Below are 10,113 nucleotides of genomic sequence, written 5' to 3' on the forward strand. Positions count from 1 at the left end.
TGACCTATCCCCTCCCTAACTCCCCACCTACATTCACCTTTACTGGCTCCAACCCCGCCTCTTTGACCTGTCTGTCTCCTCTCCACCTATCTTCTCCTTTATCCATCTTCTTTCCACCTGCCCCTTTCTCCCTATTTATTTCAGAATCCCCTTCCCCCCCACCATTTCTGAAGAAGGGTCTCAACCCGAAACATCAGCTTTCCTGCTCCTCTGATGCTGCTTGGCTTTCTGTGTTCGTCCAGCTGTACACCTTGTTGTCTCAGATTCTCCAGCATCAGCAGTTCCTACTATCTCTGCAAAAAATCAGTGGCACCCTTTTGTGGTGCTGTGGTAGTGGTCTACCCCTAGACCAGAAGGCTCCAGGTGAAGTCCTACCTGCTCCAAAGCTGTGCAATAATATCTCTGAATAGTTTGATTAGAAAAATAGGTTAAATAAAATTTTTTAAAAATAATAATTCAGGTGTGACAATGTTTTCACACTGACAGTGATCCTTTTCATTTATTGATGGACTCACATAGATGAAAGTATGTGATCTTTGTGAGGGAGAGGGTATGGGGTCAGAATCTCAGCTGAACATTGAAGATAATGACTCTGACTAAACTGTTGTTGGAGATGAGAGTGAACAGGGAAAGGGAGAGTGTCGCAATTGGAGTAATCCCCTGAGCCCCCATTGCACCATTCAGTTTGGTCATGACTGATCTGTATTTTAATTCTAAGTGCCTTGGATCTGTTACCCTTAATCCCTATTCCTAAAAATAAACTTATCGATCTTCGTTTTGAAGTCTTTGATTGGCCTCCAGCTTCAGCAGATTTTTGTGGGAACAGAGTTCCAGATTTCCAGTTCCCTTTCTGTGAAGAAGTGTTTGCTGACATCACCCTGAATAGCCTCGCTGTAATTTCAATGCTCTGCCCCTTGTTCTCGACTCTCCTACCACAGGAATTATTTCTCTCAAACTGCTTGATCAACTTGTTTAATCATCGTAAACACTTAGAATATCTCTTAATTTTCTACATTCAAATGAATACAAGCTCAGAATGATTTAACCTTTTTAGTTCCAGTGTATCTATGCTGCATTCCCTCCAAGGCCAATATATCCTACCTGAGGTGTGGCACCCAGAACTGAACACAGCTCTCCAGGTTGGGTCTAAATAGACCTCTGTACAACAGGAACATAACTTTCACAAGGACACGGTTGGTTTTGAGGAGGAGAAGTTGTGGATTATCTTTTCTGTTCAGGATAATCCTGTAGTAATGAACAGATTTGATAGAAGGCGGCGGGACCACTGGTGCTTGATGTGGTGCAGTCACATTTGGAGATGAATGGATAAACCAGTTTTGCAGCAGATACACTCTAATCTTCATGTCTTAACTTTAGAAGCAGGGAGATTGATGTGGAAGGGAATTAAGGGAATTTTGGGAACAAGGGTGGAGAAGATGGATATGAGGGAGTGTTTAAACACTTTGATTGACACGTACAAAACATTGTGGTGAATGGAGGACCAAAGGGCAGCAAATTGGGAATTAGAAAGCACTGTCCAACTCATCTGGGGAAGAGAGTCTTCCAGGAATGGAAACTGATTAGTCCATAGATCCATGTAATCACTGCATCTCTGTAACTATCAGTGAGTATGTATGATAGAATCAAGCTCCATCCTGTCTCACAAAAGTTCTCTAACCATTGGAATTGGGAGCCAGACTAAAGCATAGGGATTTTAAAGAAACGTCTGTCCATGTCAGGAGTGTGTATGGGGTAGAATCAAACCCTGCTTTAGTCGGGAAGGTGAATTATAGACAGATCCTCTTCAGGTAACAGGTGTTTTGACTAATACCAATGTGTGTACTATCCTGTCTGGGAGGACCCCTATCCTGGTATGGGGAGGGAATGATTGGTCGGGGGGTGAATCTGTACAGATCTGAGTTCCCACGGCCCATCAACCTCCACATAATAACAGTGTGATATATTTACCTAACACTTCCAAGATTTGTTTCATGTTCTGGGAAAGAATTTGAATCATTTTCAAATGCTTTGTTAATTTGGTTGACTTATTTCAGCTAAATATTGTGCTTTTGTCTGTCTGATGCTGTGTCATTCAGCTACATAGATGTCAAACTCATAATTCATTTGTTTGAATTTACTATCGCCAAACCATCTGATTGGTCAGCATGGTGTGTTCTTATTCACTGAAACATTGAGGATGCTACAGTAAGAGTTCTGTCCACAATATATCAGTCAATGTCACTGTGGGCTGGGATACTTTCTCCATCATTGGGTCTATAGTTTGCAAAGTTGATTACAGTGTCAACATTTGTCAGGATATGAGGGAGGATGCCCCTGTTTTCCTATAACATAGTCTCAGAGAAACAGTCAGAGGTACCATCTTTCTGAGAAGTTAATCGAAGGCTCCATCTGCCCTCTCAGTTGGATTTAAAAGTTTCTCTGTCAATTCTGCACTGGAATATCAGCCTCAATGCTCAAGACTCTGGAGTGAGACTTGAACCTACGATCTTCTAACTAAAGCATGGCTGTCAATAGATTATATTTCTGTTATAGTCATAGTCATAGAGTTATACAGCACAGAAACAGACCCTTCAGTCTAACTCGTCCATGCTGACCAGATACCCTAATGTGATCTAGTCCCATTTGCCAGCATTAGGCCCATATCTCTCTAAATATTCATGTACCCATCCAGATGCCTTTTAAATGTTTTAATTATACCAGCCTCTACCACCTCCTCTGGCAGCCTGTTCCATAGACACCCTCTGTGGGAAAAAGTTTCACCCCAGTTCCTTTTTAAATCTTTCTCCTCTCAACTTAAACCTATGCCCTCTAGTTTTGGACTCCCCTACCCTGGAATACCCTTGGCTATTCATCTTATCCTTGTCTATCATAGTTTTCTAAAAGGTTACCTTCAACCTCTGATGCTCCAGGGAAAAAAAGCCCCAGCCTATTCAGCCTCTCCCTATATCTCAAACCCTCCAGTCCCAGCAACATCCTTGTAAATCATTTCTGAATCCTTTCAAGTTTAACAATATCTTTCCTAAAGTAGGGTTTAGATTCAATTTCTCAGGGGTTATGTCCCCATTCTGTGTACAGAATATATTTCCTCTTGCAAAATGGCAGCTGGAAAGTTTAATTTGATTTGAAGTGGTAACTAGTTAGAGCAGCAGGTGTCAGTGCTGTCTTTGTGTCTGTGTTCCTGAAGCTGTGAAAGGTGGTAAAGTCTCTGGTGTCAGCTGGAATGGATATCTTAACTGTGACGATATTATGGATTAAAGAAGTGTTTCTTGTCCTGTTTTTCTTAATGAAGAGAGGTTGATCAGAGTAGTGAGGAGTCTGCTCCAGATCACATGGGTAAACAGCTTGTGAGGCCTTGGGTTATTTTTAAGTTGGAACATTAGAAACAGCCTGAATGGATGGGGTCAGGGTTCCACAGAACCAGGATTTTTAGTTTTAACTTTCAGTAGCAGTTGCTGGGGTCCTGAAGCTGGATGTGGAAGCTGTTTATCCTTTCTCTTTTACAACTAAAAGATAGTGTTCTCTTCCTGCTGCTAGAATTGTATGTGAGACAATCTATTTTACTGAATTTGCCTTTGCCAAGGGTGTGTTTATGGGATGTTACTATATTGGAACAGTTACTGTTTAGGAGTTAAAAAATCTATTGTTCTCTTAAGTTTTCCGATAGTTACGTTATTCCAATTTCTTCTTTCCTTTGTTGTCTTTTAACTGTAGTGTATGAATAAAGTGTACTTTGCTTCAAGATTGATAGCTTGACCAATTGAATTGCATCCAGAACACAACAGCTGATACTTGTCTTTAGATTAAGAAAAACTTAGGGTCTAAGATATCTTAATATTTTGAGTGGATTTGGTCTGGTCCGTAACATTAAGGGATTGTCTTCAATCAGTTCGGCTGATGGACTATTCTGTTTTTATTCACTCAGTAAAGTTCCATTGTTTAGACAAAGTTCAGTCAGTGTGACAGGAATAAAACCACTCTTCCCAGGAAAGCTCAGTATTAGTTTTAGTGAGGACTTTTAACTTGTTTTCAAATCCCTCCATGGCCTTGTTCCTCCCGATCTCTAATCTCTTTCATTTCTCAGTACTACACTGGAGTGTCAGTCAGGATTTTTGTGCTGAAGTTGTGGAGTAGGACTTGAACCCACAACCCTCCAACTCACAACAAGGCTCTGGGTTCAAGTTCAACTCTCGCTGGATTATTCCATAAACATGGATTAAAGTTGATAGCAGGCCACTCTGAGCTCCCAGTACAAACACAATCCTTGACCCTGACCACTGGTTATTGAAACACAGCCACATTGTAAAATGAGTGAAGAAAGTGTAGACACCTCCTCTTTCACTTGGACTATCCACTTCTAGATTCTGTCTTCTTCTGGCTACACAAGCAATGCAAAACATGCATGTGGTGTAATCAAGCTTTTTGACCATGTATGTAATATAGTTTCTACAAAAAAATATGTCTCCCCGGCAATGCTTTTACACGTTTTGTCCATTATATACTTGATTGTCAGACATTGCTGGCACATATAATTATCCAATCCCCTCTGATTTGCAGGAGCAAATTATTGCAGATGCTGGAATCTGTACTGAAAACAACAAATGCTGGAGATCACAGTGGGTCAGACAGTATCTTTGAAGAGAGAGCAAGCTAATGTTTCGAGTCTGGATGACTCTTCAACAGAGCCCTCTGATCTGCAGTTGTTGCCAGGCAGATATATTCACCTTTGCTCCTGCCCAGCTTGTGGCTTTCTCCCATATTAAACCAGTTTTTGTAGTTTCATCAGAGTTCAATCTTTGGTTGGAACAAACAACTTGAGCACTTATTATCCAAGGCCTACTTAAAGGTAAATCATCTCAGTTCTCAGCTTGTCAGGCCCAGTTGGAAAGTTACAAGTTCTTGCAGATGCCAGAAGAAGAAAAACATATCTTTTTGACCGTTAAAAACCAAAAGAACTGCAGATGCTGTAAATCAGGACAAAAACAGAAGCTGCTGGAAAAGCTCAACAGGTCTGGCAGCATCTGTAAAGAAAAATCAGAGTTAATGTTTCGAGCTTTTCCAGCAACTTCTGTTTCTGTTCTTTTTGACCCTTGTCCATTAAACAGAGATCACAAGGATGTCCATTGCAGATTTCTTCGGTCATTGCTGCCTTCCTCTCCTCACTCTTTTGTCCATTTCCCACATATGGGATTGTACATAGCTGTCAACCATTGAGTATCGAAGTACAAAAACCAGATTAAAACACTAACAAAAATTAGCACACTAATTATTATGACCAAGAATTACATGGACTATAAACTATGAAGAAAAGAGGTTTAAAATGTATCTGAGGTCTTAAAAATTATCTTGTAGATATTTACACACTGGTTTGATCATGAAGCTACTGAGATCAGAAGGTATCATCCTGAAGTAAAACCATTGCCATTGGTCTCTCAGATTTTTGTTTTGATCACTTGGTTTTATAAAATTCTTTGGCAAATAGGCAATAGCCACAAGGACATCAGTTGCAGCTGAAAGTTTACACCAGCTTCTATCAGTTTTATCAGCATACATGGACTGAAATTGATCATATCAGGAATTTTAGATGTATGTTTTCACAAATGTAAACTAAATTAAATTTTTGTAATCTTTAACACTGGCTTATTAAACATCAGCCAGGAACCACAGAAATGAGCATGGTCCCAGATGGGAATAATGAGAGTGGTGAGTTTCTGTTGACTGCACCCGTTTGAGGAGGCTGTTTAAATTACATTTGGCTTTTGGGTGTTCAGGTACCATCAGTCAGTCATATTTATGATTCCAGTCTACATACTGTGGTCAGCAATTATTTCAGGCCCACAGAGAACAGTTTATTTCTATTGTGTTACATAAATAGGAGAAATAGTTAAAATATATTAATATAGTTATAATGTCATTATTACTGCAAGGAGTTCCTACTTTTTTACATTTATGATAGAGTTTAAAATAGTGCACATTCTGTCTCTTCCTCTGATCTTTATAATACCAGAGGAGGAAAGATGATGGGAGAGACAGCAGGGAACAGAGAGAGGATTGAAAGGTAAGGAACATAGGAAACAGGTGGAAAGAACAGAAAGCGGGGAGGAAGGATATTGAAGAGGAATAGATAACAAGGTGTAAGAGGAGGAGGATAAATAATTGCTCGTGTCTCCCTTCCTCCTGTGCATGTGATCATCCCATCCACTGCCTTGGATGCTGTGGGTTTTCCTCTTCTGATCTGCTGTCAAACACATCCGAGGATACACATCCCACACTGATGTTGTCAGTCTGAAAGTCTCCAAGGATGAAGATTGCTACACCCACACTCGAAATTTCTGTCAAACGTTTACCACCAGGGGAACTGAGACAGCAGCTACAATAAGTGAGGTTTTATTCAGATGGGACAACAACAAGTTTAAATCTCCACTTGATCTACTAATTGGAGGGGTCATTTTAAACAGCATTTCACATGGTGTATAAAGTGGCTACTGCCCTGAGACTTGTATTTAAACCTAATAACACCAGAGGTCACAATACTATAGCAAGCCAAAATATCACAAAAACATGACTTGTTCTAATCCGTTACAACGGTTTCTGTCCCTACACCCACACATTGCGTATATAATCTTTAAAGTGTTCACCTCTTCTTCTGGTAGATGAGCAAGTTGTTGGCTATTCATCTGGCGTCTGCACATTATCTCACAGCTGCTGTTAGCCACAGCTGATTTTCTCAGGGCAACGCCTTGATCGATCAGAATCAGTCTGCCCGAGTTAAAATTTAAACAAAGCCTTGCAATTAACTGTCAGTCATTATTAGCTGGTGTATTCTCCATGACAATTCGCTGCCAATCAGTACTCTTCTATCATACAGTACAAATGCTTTTTTTTTCCTTTTGTATATCTTGTGAATTATTGTGATGGGTTCAAGCTGGGTAGCTTCAACTTCCTTCAAAAGCAAAAACAATATCCAGTTTCTCTTTCTGAACCTGTGTACAGTGTTGTTCAGTTTGTGTTAACACTCTGGATACAAACCCAACGGGTTGCTCTCACTGCATGGGGATTGCTCCAAGTCCTGTGTCACTGACATCACACTGCAGGGTGGCTCCATTGTTGACATCATAATCCCTCAGCACTGGTGATGTCATCACTAGGTGTTTGATGGGAGTGAAAGCTGCTTCTTGTTCTGTGTCCCAGTCCCACTGAACACCCAGCACCGTGAGACTGTGTAAACCGTTACACACTGTGAGGATAGATTGGCAAGAACTTCCCAAGGTAGTTCTCATGAGGGTTCACTGATGCTTTAAGTGGTCCAACAACTTTATTACAAGTCTTTATTACAGAACTTACACTGATAGAGCTGCGTCCCTCTTTAAGTGCATCGATTGGCCAAGACATACACTGACTGTGTGGAAACCTTGTCAGAAATGTTGCAACTGAAAAGTGTTTCTCCCCTGTCTGAATCCTGTGGTGACCTAGACGGTCAAAGACATGACAAAAGGATCATCACAAACTCACAGTTAAAGATTTACTTCCCTGTGTGGATCCTCTGATGGAGCAGGAGGTTCGATGACCTTGAGAATGATTTGTCACACACCTCACATGTGAATGGTTTCTCCCCTGTGTGAATGCATTGATGTGTGTAGAGGGCTGAGGACTGTGAGAATGATTTATCACATATCTCACATGTAAATGGTCTCTCCCCTGTGTGGATACGTTGGTGAACGCGGAGGATAGATGACTGGGAGAACGATTTGTCACAAGCCTCACACCTGAATGGTTTCTCCCCTGTATGAATCCTCTGATGCAGCAGAAGTTTTGACGACTCTGAAAAAGATTTCTCACACACCTCACATGTGAAAGGTTTCTCCCCTGTGTGGATTCTCTGATGAAGCAGGAGCTTTGATGACCTCGAAAATGATTTGTTGCATACTTCGCATTTGAATGGTTTTTCCCCTGTGTGAGTGCGTTGGTGTTTGCGGAGGGTTGATGAATCCGAGAATGATTTTTTGCACACATCACATGTGAAGGGTTTCTCCCCTGTGTGAATGCGTTGGTGTACACGAAGTGTTGATGACGATGAGAATGATTTCTCACACACCTCACATGTGAATGGTTTCTCCCCTGTGTGAATCCTCTGATGGAGCAGGAGTTTCGATGAGTCACAGAATGATTTGCTGCATATCTGACACGTGAATGGCTTCTCCCCTGTGTGAATGCGTTGGTGCACAAGGAAGTGTGATGACTGTGAGAATGATTTGTCACACACCTCACATGTAAATGGTTTCTCTCCCGTGTGAATACGTTGATGTACACGGAGGCTTGATGACTGTGAGAATGATTTCTCACACACCTTGCACGTGAATGGTTTCTCCCCTGTGTGTGTGCGTTGGTGCACGCGGAGGTGTACTGGATTCAAGAATGATTTGATGCACACCTTACATGTGAATGGCTTCTCTCCAGTGTGAATGCGTTGATGCACACGGAGATTTGCTAACATTGAAAATGATTTCTCACATACATCGCATGTAAATGGTTTCTCTTTTGTATGAATATGTTGGTGTACACGGAGGTTTGATGGCTGCGAGAATGTTTTATTACAAAAATCACATGCAAATGGCCTCTCCCCAGTGTGGATGCGTCGGTGATTCACAAGTGTGGACGACTTTGCAAATGTCTGGTTGCACACCTCACACTTGAATGGCTTCTCTCCCGTGTGAATACGTCGGTGATTCACAAGTGTCGATGACTGTGCAAAGGCTCGGTTGCACAGGTCACATTTGAATGGCTTCTCTCCTGTATGAATGCGTCGGTGATTCACAAGTGTTGATGGCTGTGCAAAGGTTTGGTTGCAAACTTCACACTGAAAGGAATTCTCTTCCATGTAGCTGTCCTTGTATTAACAGTTGTACAGCACTGTGAACAGCCTCTCACTTCGAGGAATGAGTCAATGGTTCATGAGACTTGATGAATGACTGAAGCTCTCACCACACTTGGAGCCACTCACACTTCTTCCCAACCTCACCCTGACCGATCACCCACAGCCAAACCTTCAGAAAGGTTGATTGTGATGGAAGGCTCCACACGACTGACCAGTTTCAGATCTGATGATATGTCAAAACTCCCCTAATCCAACCGATTTCCAGATGATGGTTTCCCTGCCAAACTTTCTCGGTGTTAAGCAATACTGTGAAGGAACTGGATGATTGAATGTCTTGTAGCATTTCCATGAATGATGATCAGGATCTATCTGCGGTGTCTATCCTCTCTGTATTCTCTGGAGTAGTATGATGTAATTCTTCTGTAAAACAGGAAAAGGAAACATGATTTCCTTCAACTCTTTCTCATCCTTTGCTGAAGAGGCTGAGTCCTGTGTTTCCTTACTTAAAATGTAACAGGAAGGGAGGGTAGTGCTGGCGCAACAAACATTTATTGCCCTGGAGAGGTGGTGGTGAGCTGTCCTCTTGAGCCATGACAATTCGAGGAGTGAGGGAGAGAATTCCAAGATTTTGTCCCAGTGACAGTGAAGGACTGGCGAAATATTTCCAAGTCAAGATGGTGAATGGTTTGGAGGGGAGCTTGCAGGGGGGTGGTGTTCCCATGTATCCATGGCCCTTGTCCTTCTAGATGGAAGTGGTTGTGGGTTTAGAAGTGGCTATCTAAGTATCTTTGGTGAATTTCTGCAGTGCATCTGCATTCTGCAGTGTACTGTCTTGCAGATGGCACATACTGCTGTTACTGAGTCTCGGTGGTGGAGGGACTGGATGCAATCAAGCGGGATGCTTTGTACTGGATGGTGTCCAGCTTCTTAAGTGTTTTTGGAGCTGCACCTATCCGTCACACCCCTGACGTATGCCTTGTCGATAGTGGATAGGCTTTGGAGAGTCAGGAGGTGAGTTATTGCTGTAGGATTCCTGATTTTATATGGCTAGTCCAGGTGAGGGATGGAGGGGAAGATTAGAGATGCAAAAGGTGCTGGTCACCAAATCATGGAGATTGTAGATGGTGCTGATCACGGGGAGAAGATGGTGTAGACAGCGCTGATCATTGGGACAGGATGGTGTAGACAGCGCTGATCACGGGGAATGGGTGGTGTAGAGT

At 42.0% G+C, this 10,113-nt stretch overlaps 1 pseudogene; it reads right to left on the reverse strand.

Moving 5' to 3' along the window:
- The window catches only part of LOC109913278, a 55,923-nt pseudogene extending 46,914 nt beyond the window's left edge, over window positions 1-9,009 (reverse strand).
- Between the last annotated feature and the right edge of the window lie 1,104 nt (window positions 9,010-10,113).

This window comes from Rhincodon typus, chromosome 35 (assembly GCF_021869965.1).
Source record: "Rhincodon typus isolate 14 chromosome 35, sRhiTyp1.1, whole genome shotgun sequence".
In the NCBI taxonomy this organism is placed as follows: Eukaryota; Metazoa; Chordata; class Chondrichthyes; order Orectolobiformes; family Rhincodontidae; genus Rhincodon; species Rhincodon typus.